We start from the raw sequence: 12,947 nt of genomic DNA, 5'->3' as shown, positions 1-12,947 counted from the left end.
AGTTGAAAAACTGAACCTATAGTTGATAAATTTATCCTAAGCTCTGAGAAATTAAATCTAATTCTAGAAAGTCAGAAAGCTGTTTCTGATAAAGCTGGTTTAGGATATAATCCTTGGAAGAAACAGAAATCATTTAGGAATATATTTGTAAAGCCAACTTATGTAAAACCGAAATCTACACTGTTTAAGTTAGATAAACTGAAACAAGAATACACTGTATGTAATCCTAAAAGCAAAAAATTGGTAAGTAATGGTTCAGTTAGGAAGATATGGGTTCCGAAGGGAACCATCATTGCTAACATTCAAGGATCCAAGAAAGCTTGGGTACCAAAGATAAAAAATTGAATTTCTGATTTGCAGGTGTGTCTAGCATCTCAAGCATCAAACAGAAAATGGTATTTGGACAGTGGATGCTCTAGACACATGACAGGAGATGAATCTCAATTCATGTCCCTCAAAAAGAAACGAATTGATTTATCTGCTATAGCTGATGCCACCGTCGATCCATCTGGACTCTGCTTCAACAAATGAAGGAGACGATCTAGAACATTAGCATGACCATGCAGTAAATTTTAAAAAAAAATCAATTATAGACAATTCTCTGCTTTTGTGGCTTCTAGACCTGAGAAAGATGTAGGACTCTGGTTTCATGACCTCTTAAATCCACAATCTTTGACATAGAAGGGTATGACCACAAACTTAGATGATTTTGACTGTAACCATGGGCACTCAAAATCTCCTTCTGATGTCTGTTCCACTCCAATGCACAGACTTGTTTGATAATATCAAATACCTTGAGACATGAGACTGCTATTAAATGGTAACAAGTTCCTACTTATAAGTTATTCTTTCAAGATGGAGCTGAAAAACGGAACAGAAGGAAAATATCACAAATTAGGCTCATTCCATGATCTATGGAGAGAGAGAGAGATGGACTTTACCTGTGCATAAGTGTCGATGCTTTTTGTACACTTCCCTGTCCGGGCATTCCAAATCTTAATGCATCGATCAGCAGTGCCACCACCAGATGCTAGTATATTTGACTGAAATGGGCACCAAGCAAGGGCCCTTACAGCTGCACAGTGATCAGTAAACTTATGCAGGTATTTGGAGGATCCCATGCTTGAAGATTCCTAGACATGAACAAGATTGTCATTGCCACCAATGGCCAGCAAATCCCCAGCTCCTGACCATCTCAGACCACACAACTCGTCGGTGTGCCCTTGCAAATGGGTTGCTGATCTGCCAATTGATCTCATTGCAAAAGGAGTCGCATTTGGAAAAAAGAAAAGGTTATTCTAGAACTGTTATATCTTCTTTTTTTCATCTCTTTGTGCAGTTTTATGCAAACATAAGGTATAATGTAATGAAGGGTAAGAGAGAATGTACCATCATGGTTGATGATAGAGGCATCAAGGCTCCCTGATATCAAAATGTTCTGATTCCAAGAAAGGCTTCCAACTCTAGATGTGTGTCCTTCTAAGATTCTCACCTGAGGGAAACCTTAAGATCAGATCTATTTTCCTCTATTTTTGAAATTAAGGTAACAGGATTGTTGATATTTGCAACTAAAACCACCATTACAGTTTAAAATGTTAAATAGATACTGCAAAGAGAAGTCCCCTCAATGGTGTTTTATTTTTCTAGTCAAATAATTCTCATGATAAACAAGATTAGGATTTGCTTCTGGTTTACCTGCAGCAATTCCTAATCCAAGAACCAACAATATCCGCTTGTTTGTTATTGTGATATTGAAAACTATCTGATCTATTGTTAGAACAAATTAAGTATTCCGCGGCGACATGCAAAACTGATACAAGTTTACATTAACTTTGTTCCATATCTAACGCGAGGATGTAACATCCCAGAGCGCAATTCTGAACCTTGCAAATCCAACAGCCAATCTTTTCCCTTCTCCAGACCATGCAACACTTGTGGGGTGATCCTCCTCATCATTCACTCTTAGGAGTAACTTCACCTTACCATTCTCAGCATTCCGCAGGTATATTGAGGGTCCCAATGCAATAGCTAGGATGTTACTCTTCCCCCAATCCAAGAGGTTTAAATAATAGTCATCCATTAAATTTGGCCCATCTAATATGCTATTTGCAGTCTGCTCCACCATTAGAAAGGAAAAGAATGCAGTAAGAATCACTAAAAATCATTCTTTCTTAAATGAACATAATCTACAGGTATAGTAGAAACTCCTATATCATGGATCCCCAAAAGCTTTTAAAGAAGAAATTGATGAATTAATGCCATCAACTAGTATAGTTTATTTCCATAAATTTGCTTAGACAAAGATTATCAAAATACCACCAGCTCATTAAGAAAGAAAAATAAATACAATCTGCTCATATAGAAGATACTCTGATACCATTGATCTAATCCTTCATGTTTTTCATAACGTTCAGATGCCCCAAAAGCTTTCAAAGAGAAGTAAGAGATGAATAAATCTTAAATTCCTTAGAGAAACTTAACGAAAACTACTAATTCTTTAAATACCGCCAACTCATTAAGAAGTTGATTTCATGCTTTCATTATTAGATTACCATAATGAGTTGGTTGCCTGGGCATGCCCCAAATCGATATATAGCCTTTATCTACACAGAAAGAACCAATATGCACCAATATCTTAAACATAAAGATGAAATCTTTCCCCTTTGTTTTACTGAGTTAAGGGATCACGACAAGAAAATTTAGGCATTACTGTGGGAATGCGACGGAAGGGCTTAAAGGGTCTGGGTCATTCCCACTCCTCTTGCATCATCTCTTCGACAAGAGGTGTGTTCTTGCATCTTCTTGGGATTCCCCTAAAAGTCAGCATCCTAAACGGCTTTCCTTCCGAATCCAGCGTTAGCTGCTCTCTCACCTTCCTCCTATACTCATTCTGCCAACAAAATTCGGGCAAAGTAATTCAAAAAAAATATGTCTAAAGAAAGAAAAAGATTAAGAAAGAAAAGGAGGAGATGAAGGATTATCCTAGTGGTCAAGATTGTCGAGCGATCATCTTTCTTCTACGGCCTTTCCCACAGCAAGCTTTGTGCGAGGTCAAGATTCATCAGGCTCCTCGTGGGTATGAATCGATCTCCCTTGAGAAGCGAAAAGAAGAAATTAGGGGAAAAGGGTTCAAGAATTCAAGAATGAGCAAAAGAAGGAAGGGGACAAGGTTTCCAATTGACACGAGTATGGGTTATTTATAGAGAGAGAGAGAGAGAGAGAGGGGGGGGTGTTCTTCCCGCCTCTTTGCGAGTCATGTTCTGTAACGGAGTTATTAACAGCGTTGAACAGATTATGTGAAACTTTCTATGGGTTTGCATGGATCAGTCCAAAAGGATTTCCTCCTCACTTGGGATATAGTATGTTAACCTATCCAGTTTAGTAGTCTTAGTATCCATTCACTATCTTCTAGACAGGATGCATTGATGATAAGACATAATGTCAAACTACTTTTAGAGCCTCAGAATTTTTGGAGTATGTTGATGAGAGTCAAGTATGGAGTGGGTGATTTGAACATCAAGGGTAACTAGTAGTGTAATTGCTCTTTCATTTGAAAGTTGATATGCTCTTTTATTCCCTTGCTTGCCTGTAGATTCAGATGGATGGTTGGGGACTGAAGGACTATCAATGTAGTGAACAAACCTTGGATTTCTATAGTTTAATTGGCTTGTTGTCTATACACTATCAAGTATGAGGCCTTTAATAACAAAATAATATGTGATTTGATGGCTACTACAATGAGAGCATGGGACAAAGGACTTACTGAACAATGCTTTGGAGTTGACTGTCAATGAGTACTGACCCCCCCCCCCCCCCCCTGGGCTGAATAGCTGGATAACAAGTGGTATCAGAGCCTAGGACTAAAGCCTCTGATTAACCTAACTGTCAATGAGTTAAACATCTATGGCAACGCCAGTTGGAATCTCTCTTGTCGAGCAACAGTCTACAAACAGACCTTCACTTTTAAATGGAATAAATTGTTTTTATTAAAAGCATGCATGCATATTTTTGTTCAAGCACTAGACTATATCATGTGGGTGGTAAAATCAAATTTAGTAATCCTTTTGAAAAAGGGAGAGCTTTTGGTGCAATTTGGGTGGTAAAATCATGCTATGATGCTTCCACAAGCTACAACAAGTATGACACAAGCCGAAATAGTTCGATCATTGCCATGCAACTTTTTTATCCTGTTTTAGAATGGAGGGAGTATCAATCTGCCAGCTTGCATGAGTGCAACTCTCATGCAGCTAACCTACATTGGTGCAGTGATGTAAACTAGCTTCATGCAGCAGCTGAAGTTTCGAAGGGATGGCAGAATGAGCAGGGTAATCAGAATAAAAACCTCTTCCCACCAGCCAATCAGCAATAAAATTGGCGTCTCTATAAGCATGAACGGCCCTGAACTAATCCAGCGATGAAATAAGATACTGAATATCCTTTTGAAGGGGACTATAGGCTGACTTATGAGATATGTCATTGATCCGGATGATAACAGTAGAAAAGTGTCCTTCTAAGATAACTACCCTGCATTGCAAAACCATGACAGCAGTAGTGAGCCCCTACCAAGCTGCCCTCAATTCAGTCAGAGGCAGTTGGGAAGTTCTTTGAACTAGCTAATAGAACTTGGCCATTGTGAACTCTAATAACATGGTACCCTGCACCACCAGATTCATCAAAATTAATTTTGAGCAACCCATAGGGAGGGAGCATCCAATGAACCTATAAAGGACGAAGTAAATAGGAGCTACTCGGGCTGCAGGTGTCCCTAGATTGATTAGCAATAAGATAAGGATTAGAGACAGCGTTCTTCAAAATTCTATTATTTCTGGATATCCACAACAACTAGGCCGCATTATGGAGTAATAGACTGAAGAATAGAGTGGTCCATGGTGAAAGGGAGGTCAACAAATCGTGCAAGGAGACATAGGGACCAGAGAAACCATACTATTCTGAACCTATAACATAATTGAACCCATCGTCCCCATCTTTCTTCTTACCTTTCTTCCGCGCCTATATCTAAATCTAAACAAAATTTGAGCAAAATCAATATTGACCGCATTCCAACTATATTCTAATGAGGTTATCCTGAAAGTAGACATTAATTCTTTTTACAGGCAAATGACTTCTTTGGCCAATCAAAAAAGAAGAAAACCTGAATATGAACATGACTTCTTTGGCCAATCAAACTTGCAGCCTGCAGGCTAACAGCGCAGACATTGCAGTAATGCAAAGTTGCAACCAAATTCTATTAAGAAAGCTATTCAGCTACACCCAAGGTGTTAATTAGGTGGAGATAATTGTCACCATCATCCTCTGGTGAGGTTTCACCTTTCAATGTCCAATGCCGCCTCGGCACTGGCTTCTGTTAGTCGTCCACAATCAATGTGAACCGCGTAAACTGCTCTCTTAGATATCGTCTTCCTCATTTTACATTGGATAAGTCATATTATGATATTAAAGTGAATATCAACACAATCCTTATATTTTAGCGCACCGATTGGTATTTCATTTGACTATGGACAGAGTCATTCTAAGCCCTAAGCCGGCCAAGGCCAAATCGGTGGTCCACTTACTTGGTCTGACCATTTGATAGATAGATACCTGTTTGACTAACTTGGCCTGGAAAATAGAACTGTTTATTGGTAAAGAAACATGCAAAAACAGCTATTGGTGAATAGGATAAAAATATTGAGTTCACTAACTAGGAATACAAAAGAAGAAAGAGGGCGATGACATTAGATTAGGTAAAAAGAGGAAATGTCACTCAGCCTACCATTGGACAAGAACTTCAATAATTAGCATCCATTTACCTTCAATCTTATGCATGAGAGTATTATGTAAAATAAACAACTTAAGATGGAAGTTCAAGATGATTGTGAGCTGATGCATCACCATGGAATCTATAATTACTAAAAAAAATCAAAACATCCATTTCTCCTGCTTGTTTGCTTCACTGATTCAAATCAACACCCAACAAGAGAGGTGCCTGCTCTCAGATAACAGCTATAAGTTACAGTGTCAGCTGCAGACATTGAAGTAAGACGAGAATGCAAATTTTGAAGGGGTAAAAGTGATGTTCGTTGTGATAAATACACCTAGATTGTACAATGTGAGGGAGCCGGAACTTATAACAACTACAGACCTACTGATAGAATACAACACCATTGCTATCGGAAACCATCTCCTTTTGCTTCAACAAGTAAGCCACATCCCAGGAGTTGTAGATGAATAACTATTTGGATGGAGATTTGGATCCCATAAACCCCATAGCATACAAGGTAGAATCCTTTCCGAGAACCCCTCCATGCTACGGGGGATTCAGTGAAACAAGCAGCACCAGCCACCGTAATGAGTATCAGTAGCTACTAATCATATGGGTCTGCAGAGAAGTCAGGCTCATCTGGTTTCTGTAACTTGGGCATATCAATGCCCTTGATTTTTTGAGCTCCTTTTCTTGTGCTGGCAGCAAATTTTGAAGCCAGAATGGTCACCCCAAGATTCTGTTTAGGTTGAGAAGCATTAATGGAGCTTGAGTTGCCGTCCTCTTCCTCCTGTCCTGACTCATCAGCAGCTTGTTCATCTGACTGGGAGGAGAATGATTCCCTCTTGTTCAGATCCTTTGCCATCTTTCTCCTCTTGAACCGACGCCATGCTGCTTGAATGAAGCAAGCTGCCCATGTTCTCCAATGGTGGGAATAGAAGCAGAATGTGTGCTGTAGTTTCCTGCTATGAAGCTGCCTAAATTGGTTGGCAAAAAATTTTAGGTCTTCTGCTCGCAGTGCAAAGGCCTCCACTTCGGCAAGGGCTCTTACGGTCCAAGTGGAGGAAGGCAAATTGACAGTGGATTTTGGAAGCAGAGCAGAGCCCAGGCAAGCAGTTCCTCACCACAGAAGTCACCAGGTCTCAAAGTTATGGAATTAAAGAAATCTGTCCGGCCCCCATTGGTGGTAGAGCTTTCTAACCTGCCACGAATGATAAAGAGCATTTCTGTCACGGGGTCACCCTCACGGACAATGTAGGTACCTTCGGTGATCAAGCAGGATACCAGACGTTCGCATATGGCATCAAGAAGCTTATCATCCATTTGTGATAAAAAAGGAAACTGCAATTTGGAATTTGGAAAAAAAAAGGCTAGTTTTTAACAAAAATTGAGAAAAAATATTAGAAAATCAGTCTATATAGGAAAACATATATCGTAAGATGAATATCATTTGAGGTCGGACAACCAAAATGAACTATTGATATCTCACATGGTGAAAAAGCTTTCTAAACCCTGTTTAGCCTATTTTCCAAACGTTATCTGCATCACTTGAAACCAATATATGAAATCATTACACCTATATAAAAGTCTTGATATTTCTGTCCGTTGAAACTTTGACATTTTCTAAACCAAATCACCCCTGTGCCCAAAATAACCTTAAAATATAATCAAAAAAATAACTTATAATATCCATGACAAATAATAAACAGAGCAAACTGTTCGGCATAAATTTTATTCCTAAGATACACCTTATAATTGTAAATACCATATTGTATACTATTTCCTCCCCTTTCCTCGATCACGAACAAGGATTCAGTTTCCATTTCATGTCTCATTATATGATGCAATCCTAGAACCTGGCCACCACAACTCAACCATCCACTCTTCCCTGATGGCATCTTCAAAACCCACCCTCAACTTTGGGATGCCCAAAATACACATCCCCTTACTTTCCAATAATAAAATCCCCACCAGTCATAGCTGCAGCACTACAATTCCCACCAACTTCAGGAGATGAGTCAGGTGGTGACAGGGATGATATTCTCTCCATTCTTCATATTTTCTTTCACTTCTAAAATATATCTCGACGATAGTCATTATAAATTTAGCTTAGTACCACTTCTTAAACAACTTAAGCTTGCAGGTAATTTGTTGTGCTAATATAATAATTGCCAACTTTATGCTTTATTTGGTGTGAGACCCACTGAGATCTATGGAAAAAGCTGAAGTTTCAACATAAAGAAATCAAAAGGAACAAAAAAAAAAAAAAATCTTCACATGTTCTGATATATAGGAGTTATTGTAGTATTATCAAGTCCATTTATTAGAAGGATCCGAAATAATCATCATGCATAATAAATGGATTTCAACCTAAAATCACTAATAGATGATTGCTTGCTCTTTAGATTTCCATTTGCACTAGTTTGGCATGCCAATCATACCTAAACATAAATTAATATAAACCCTCATACAAATTTCAGTGAGTAGGAACCTTTAAATTTTAAATTGGATTTCATCGAGCAAAATGAATGAATTGGCCAAAATTCATGTAAAGTGAATGATCAGTAGACTAATATATTTCCCCAATAACTAGTCTTCCTTGAAAGCTGTTATTTATGAAGCATGTTTGACACATTATAGCAACGTAAGCTCATCCATGATATCATACATATTACTCAATAACCAGACACGAAACTCTTCTAAAAATCTTCTATGTGACTGTTGGGTATAAATCAACACATTTTAATTGCATCACATTCCACTGGTTAAGCTAAGGCAAGGTTGTAATTGAGATGCTCAAAACATAAGAAGATCGAATTAACTAAATGATATTTTACATTAGGACATTAAAAAGGAAGTTTGAAAAAAAGAATCAAAGAAAGAACAAGTATCTGGAAATGAAGTGAAGAATGACACTCCACATTGCATAATGCTTTTGTCTTCCATTTATAGAAGTAGATTAATTTGATAAGAAATAATCAATTTAATTAACTGCCTTTCCATGGATCATACAGAAAAGGAATCTGAAAGATAAGTTTGTCCTTTCCCTCCATGAATGAAGGGAAAAACTCCAACAGATACCAGTGTCTTATCTATTGAGATCTAGATAAAAGATGGGGTTAACATTGTACCCGTCAAACAAGGTCCAAGCAGAGGTGACGTTGAATATCTCGTCGAAGGTCTGCAGGTAAGCCTCGCAATATAGATTCTTCATCAACGCCTCGGGTTGCAAGCCACTTATATTGAACAAAACGCTTGACTCCTTCCCGCAGATCATGAGGAAGTTGGCGATGTCTCATCCACTCTTCAGTGTCTCTTTGCTTTAGCCTCCATTCTTCAAGCCTTACAGTTATAGATTGCAGGTATGTCTGAAATATAAATAGAATTTTATCAGATGAGAGAACAATAATAATGTTGCGCATTCTAGAAGCCTGAAACAAGCACACAGGACGTCAAATTTTCATTTTGCCAATTTCATGGTTTTAGTTTAAATCAAATAGGGAAAGGCATGCCCAAAACAGCATAAAAGAAAGCCAATACAGAATAGAAAAATATATCAATAAGAATACAATAATATAATCAAATACGAGGCTCAGCATTAGTTCATAAAATAAAATCAAGAGAATGCACACCTAAAAACATGGAATGGCACTAGTTAATTAGAAGCATAGATTCAATACAGCATGGCATATATGGTGTTGAACATTATTGGTGTGTGGCACAGCTTGCATGCTATTGCGCCAGTGTATGCCACGCACCAGTATGACACGGCATGCCATGATACATACCATGCCAGTACCAGTCCAGCATGCAAGACCTCAATCCTCGATACATACAAGGTTATGCATTGGAAACATAAGGTGATGGAAGATATGTATGTACGCATGTAATATGCCAGACATTTTTCTATTTACATTGCTAAGAACGTTATAACACAAGTAAATGAGTATTGGTACTGTAACATTAAAAAAAAGTACACTAATGAACATAATAGAAATGAAACTAACTCAGAAAATAATAAACTCAGACAGAAATGCAGCATAAAGAACATTAGTGCACATACCTCCAAGAAAAAATGAGATAAAATAAATTAAAGCACAAACACAACAGTGGATAGTAGAAAGCAGTGATAATGTTCCAACAGACAAGTGGCCAATGCCTCACCTAACAAATAATAGCAACCACAACCAAATCAACAAACCTTATATATTTTGGAACTTTGGATCACCTTTTATGAATTTAGTGCTCACAATTTTCATCAAGGATTTCTTAAGCCACCCATCATTTTTACCACTCAAAACAAAATCCAAAATTCATCTCTATCAAGCCCTTCCTGTTTTCTAATTACAGTTGCAGCAAAGCTCATCCTCCTTTTATGAAAACTATATGTGACATAAAAAATGTGAGTGCAGATAAAACTAACAAGGGCAAACTTAGACCAGCCAAACGTCCATTTAGACAACATAAGTCTTGCCTAAGTCCAAACCCACACGATTCCACTCTGCACATCACCATCTGCATGCTAATCACAATGCAATTATGAAGAAATATAGAGGCAAATGCATTGAATGAAAAACCAAAAAGTGATAAATTTTGATCTAAGAATAAATTATCAATAGCAAAAAGTGAATTGCGGCAGTGGTCACATCAAGAGATTCTTGATTCGATTCTTCGATGGCATATCACCACAAAATTTGGACTTGAGTAAGGCCTCACTATATACGTACATACATACGCACACATATAAAGGTCTTTGGTAGTTGATATCACCCAATTATGTCCAAAACAAAATTAAACCTGTGGTTTGACCTAGTGTATGCATGAAGGAACAAGAAAAGCAAGACAAGCTGTGGGTCATCTTAATTACAGTAGCAAAGAAAATTTGCTAATTAAAAGAGTCCAAATACAATAATGCAATTTCGTAATCTAGGTTACTAAGGAAAAAGCAAATTAAAGTACTGAGCTCATGCTAAAACAATGGGCATGGGTTACATGCTACACAAGTAGCATGGTTTGATGATGCTACCCCCATGTAAATACTGCCAACTAGACATTGCTTCAATTAAAACTTAGAAAACCAATCAACAGCTGTCAGCCTATAATTTAAGGGGCACCATGTCACTCACCAAAGTCATCGTAGTTCAAAGTGAGTATCATACATGGAGGGTAGCATCATGATGGTGCTACTTTGTAGTACCTAAAATTCATCCTAAAACAATACGGCGATGATCTCATGCTCTTTTTATAACATCTATCCAGGACTATAAAAATTCAGGAATCACTTAATTTTTAGGCTTGATTAGTTAACAAATAACTTAACATTCCTGAAAGATGTAACATAATACAATTGGATAAAGGAAAGCTTGGAAATTTGCATTATTTTTGTACCTGCATGTTTCCAATTAAATGTGCAAATAAGACAAGACCAAGGATAGCAAAGAGTATAGCAAACAACATCTCCCCGATGAAGGTGCTTGTAGTCAAAGTCTGACCATATGAGCTGACAATAAAAAGAGAGAGATATTAAAAATCTGAAATCAATGTATATCAAGAAAAATTCCTAAACAGCTGTTATAGACACTGTCAAATTAAATCAACCTTTTCTTTGTTAAGTGATGCCATAAAAAACATTTTCACAAAAGATGTTCCACCTAGGCAACTAAAAGGGAAACTAGTGAGTGGCGCAAAGGGCACATTTTTCTACTCGAAATGGACTGGACTAACAATGGCCAACGAAAAATGCTATACTTCAATTATACCCTTGTGAGATATATCTCCTGCTAGCTCAAAGGGTTAGGATCCTAAGGCACTCATTTGGTAACTGCAATCAGCCTAATTTGACTAAATTGGATAACAAACAAGAAGATATAGGGCCTCCAAATCAACAGTAACATTGCTAATATACTCCTTTTTTTGGAGAGGGGGGGGGGGAGCATGAGAACCAAACAAAATCATACCTCAAATTTTGCAAACCCCACCAGAGACAATAGAAATATTTCCTGATGAACCCCGCGGAGACAGCATCATTGGTTAGTGCAGGTGAAAAATGCCAAAGTTGAAAGAAATATCAGAGTTACTAGCATCACAGTTTGTAAAGACGGTCGTGTTAGTTGCCCAGACTTGTCGATTGCTTTTTCTTGAAGAATCACAATCTAGAAACTTGGGATCACATAATGGTGTATCCATAGTGCCTTTCTCCTTTTTGCATTCTAACTTCCAACATGTTGTCAGTCTTTCAACTGATAGCAATTACCATGATGCTCCTAAAAGCTGATCAGATAGAACTTAATTCAGAAAGGGATTAATTTAGAGTGTAAAATAAACATATTGAATATAATCTTTGAGTAGTACATCCTATTGTAAATTCCAACAAAATCATATAGAGTAATTTATGCAAGTTAAGTAAGGGAAAGTTACAGACGTGGCTAGCTATCATGTAAAGCAGTAGATTATAAGCAGCTCCCACCCAAGCAGTCTTTGTAACAACTCCAGTTGCCTTAATAATTTGGTAGCTTAGAGGAAATATGAGATATAATCTTGGAACATATTGAATCAGAACAATCAGAGCAAGAGCATTATTATTATGATCAGCCCTTGAATTCCTAATTGCTGGGATCACTAGCCAAATACCAATCTGCAAAATGTAAAATAAAAAGTAGTGTTAAGGCAACTGTTAGATATCAAAACAGAAAAGACAACCTGATGATGACACCTACCTGTGTTTACAACTTTTGGAGCTCAAGAATATTCATAAAAGTAGAAATTCTCTTCCACATAAATCTTTATGTTCCACCAAGGGTAAGTTTGAGGTTGACCAACAAATAAGGTTTTAGTACTCATGCAGTTATCCTGTTATACTACACCCTCACAGAAACTGTTATAACTTGTAGTGGATACAAAGGCCCTTATTTACCCAAATCTATCTAGATCAAGAGTATTTGGGATTAAAATAATGATAGTTACAGGATCCGTTCTTTGCCATTATAATGAGAATAACTTACAGTTAAAACTATGTTTTCTTCTGTGTCTTTTTTCAATTCCTTTGTTCATAAAAGTAGTTGTTCAAATGCACAAGATCGCCATGCAGAAATAGAAAATCGACCTATCAGAAATTCATCCTGTAGCTATGGCCCATAGCTCCTGCAAATTGTAAATGACTAGCCAATACATCCACTAGAACAGCAGT

General features: G+C 37.5%; 2 pseudogenes across 2 annotated transcripts; both read right to left on the bottom strand.

Annotated features, from left to right (window-relative positions):
• Positions 1–309: 309 nt before the first annotated feature.
• Positions 310–3,516, bottom strand: LOC148714856 (cell division cycle 20.2, cofactor of APC complex-like; annotated as a pseudogene). Its single transcript, XR_015975714.2, has 4 exons — positions 2,711–3,516; positions 942–1,492; positions 623–793; positions 310–515 (listed from the first exon to the last, which is right to left on the bottom strand). The product of XR_015975714.2 is annotated as a cell division cycle 20.2, cofactor of APC complex-like (transcript).
• Positions 3,517–5,911: 2,395 nt separating this feature from the next.
• LOC103700061 (cyclic nucleotide-gated ion channel 17-like) lies at positions 5,912–12,866 on the bottom strand (annotated as a pseudogene). Its single transcript, XR_015975713.2, has 5 exons — positions 12,183–12,866; positions 11,719–12,031; positions 11,150–11,261; positions 8,893–9,129; positions 5,912–7,102 (listed from the first exon to the last, which is right to left on the bottom strand). The product of XR_015975713.2 is annotated as a cyclic nucleotide-gated ion channel 17-like (transcript).
• Between the last annotated feature and the right edge of the window lie 81 nt (positions 12,867–12,947).

The sequence above is a fragment of the Phoenix dactylifera genome, chromosome 2 (assembly GCF_051530095.1).
Source record: "Phoenix dactylifera cultivar Ajwa chromosome 2, Ajwa_hap1_PhDact_Kaust_v1.1, whole genome shotgun sequence".
Taxonomy (NCBI): domain Eukaryota; kingdom Viridiplantae; phylum Streptophyta; class Magnoliopsida; order Arecales; family Arecaceae; genus Phoenix; species Phoenix dactylifera.
The sequence above is the reverse complement of the archived record's forward strand: the minus strand, read 5'-3'. Positions and strand labels throughout refer to the sequence as shown.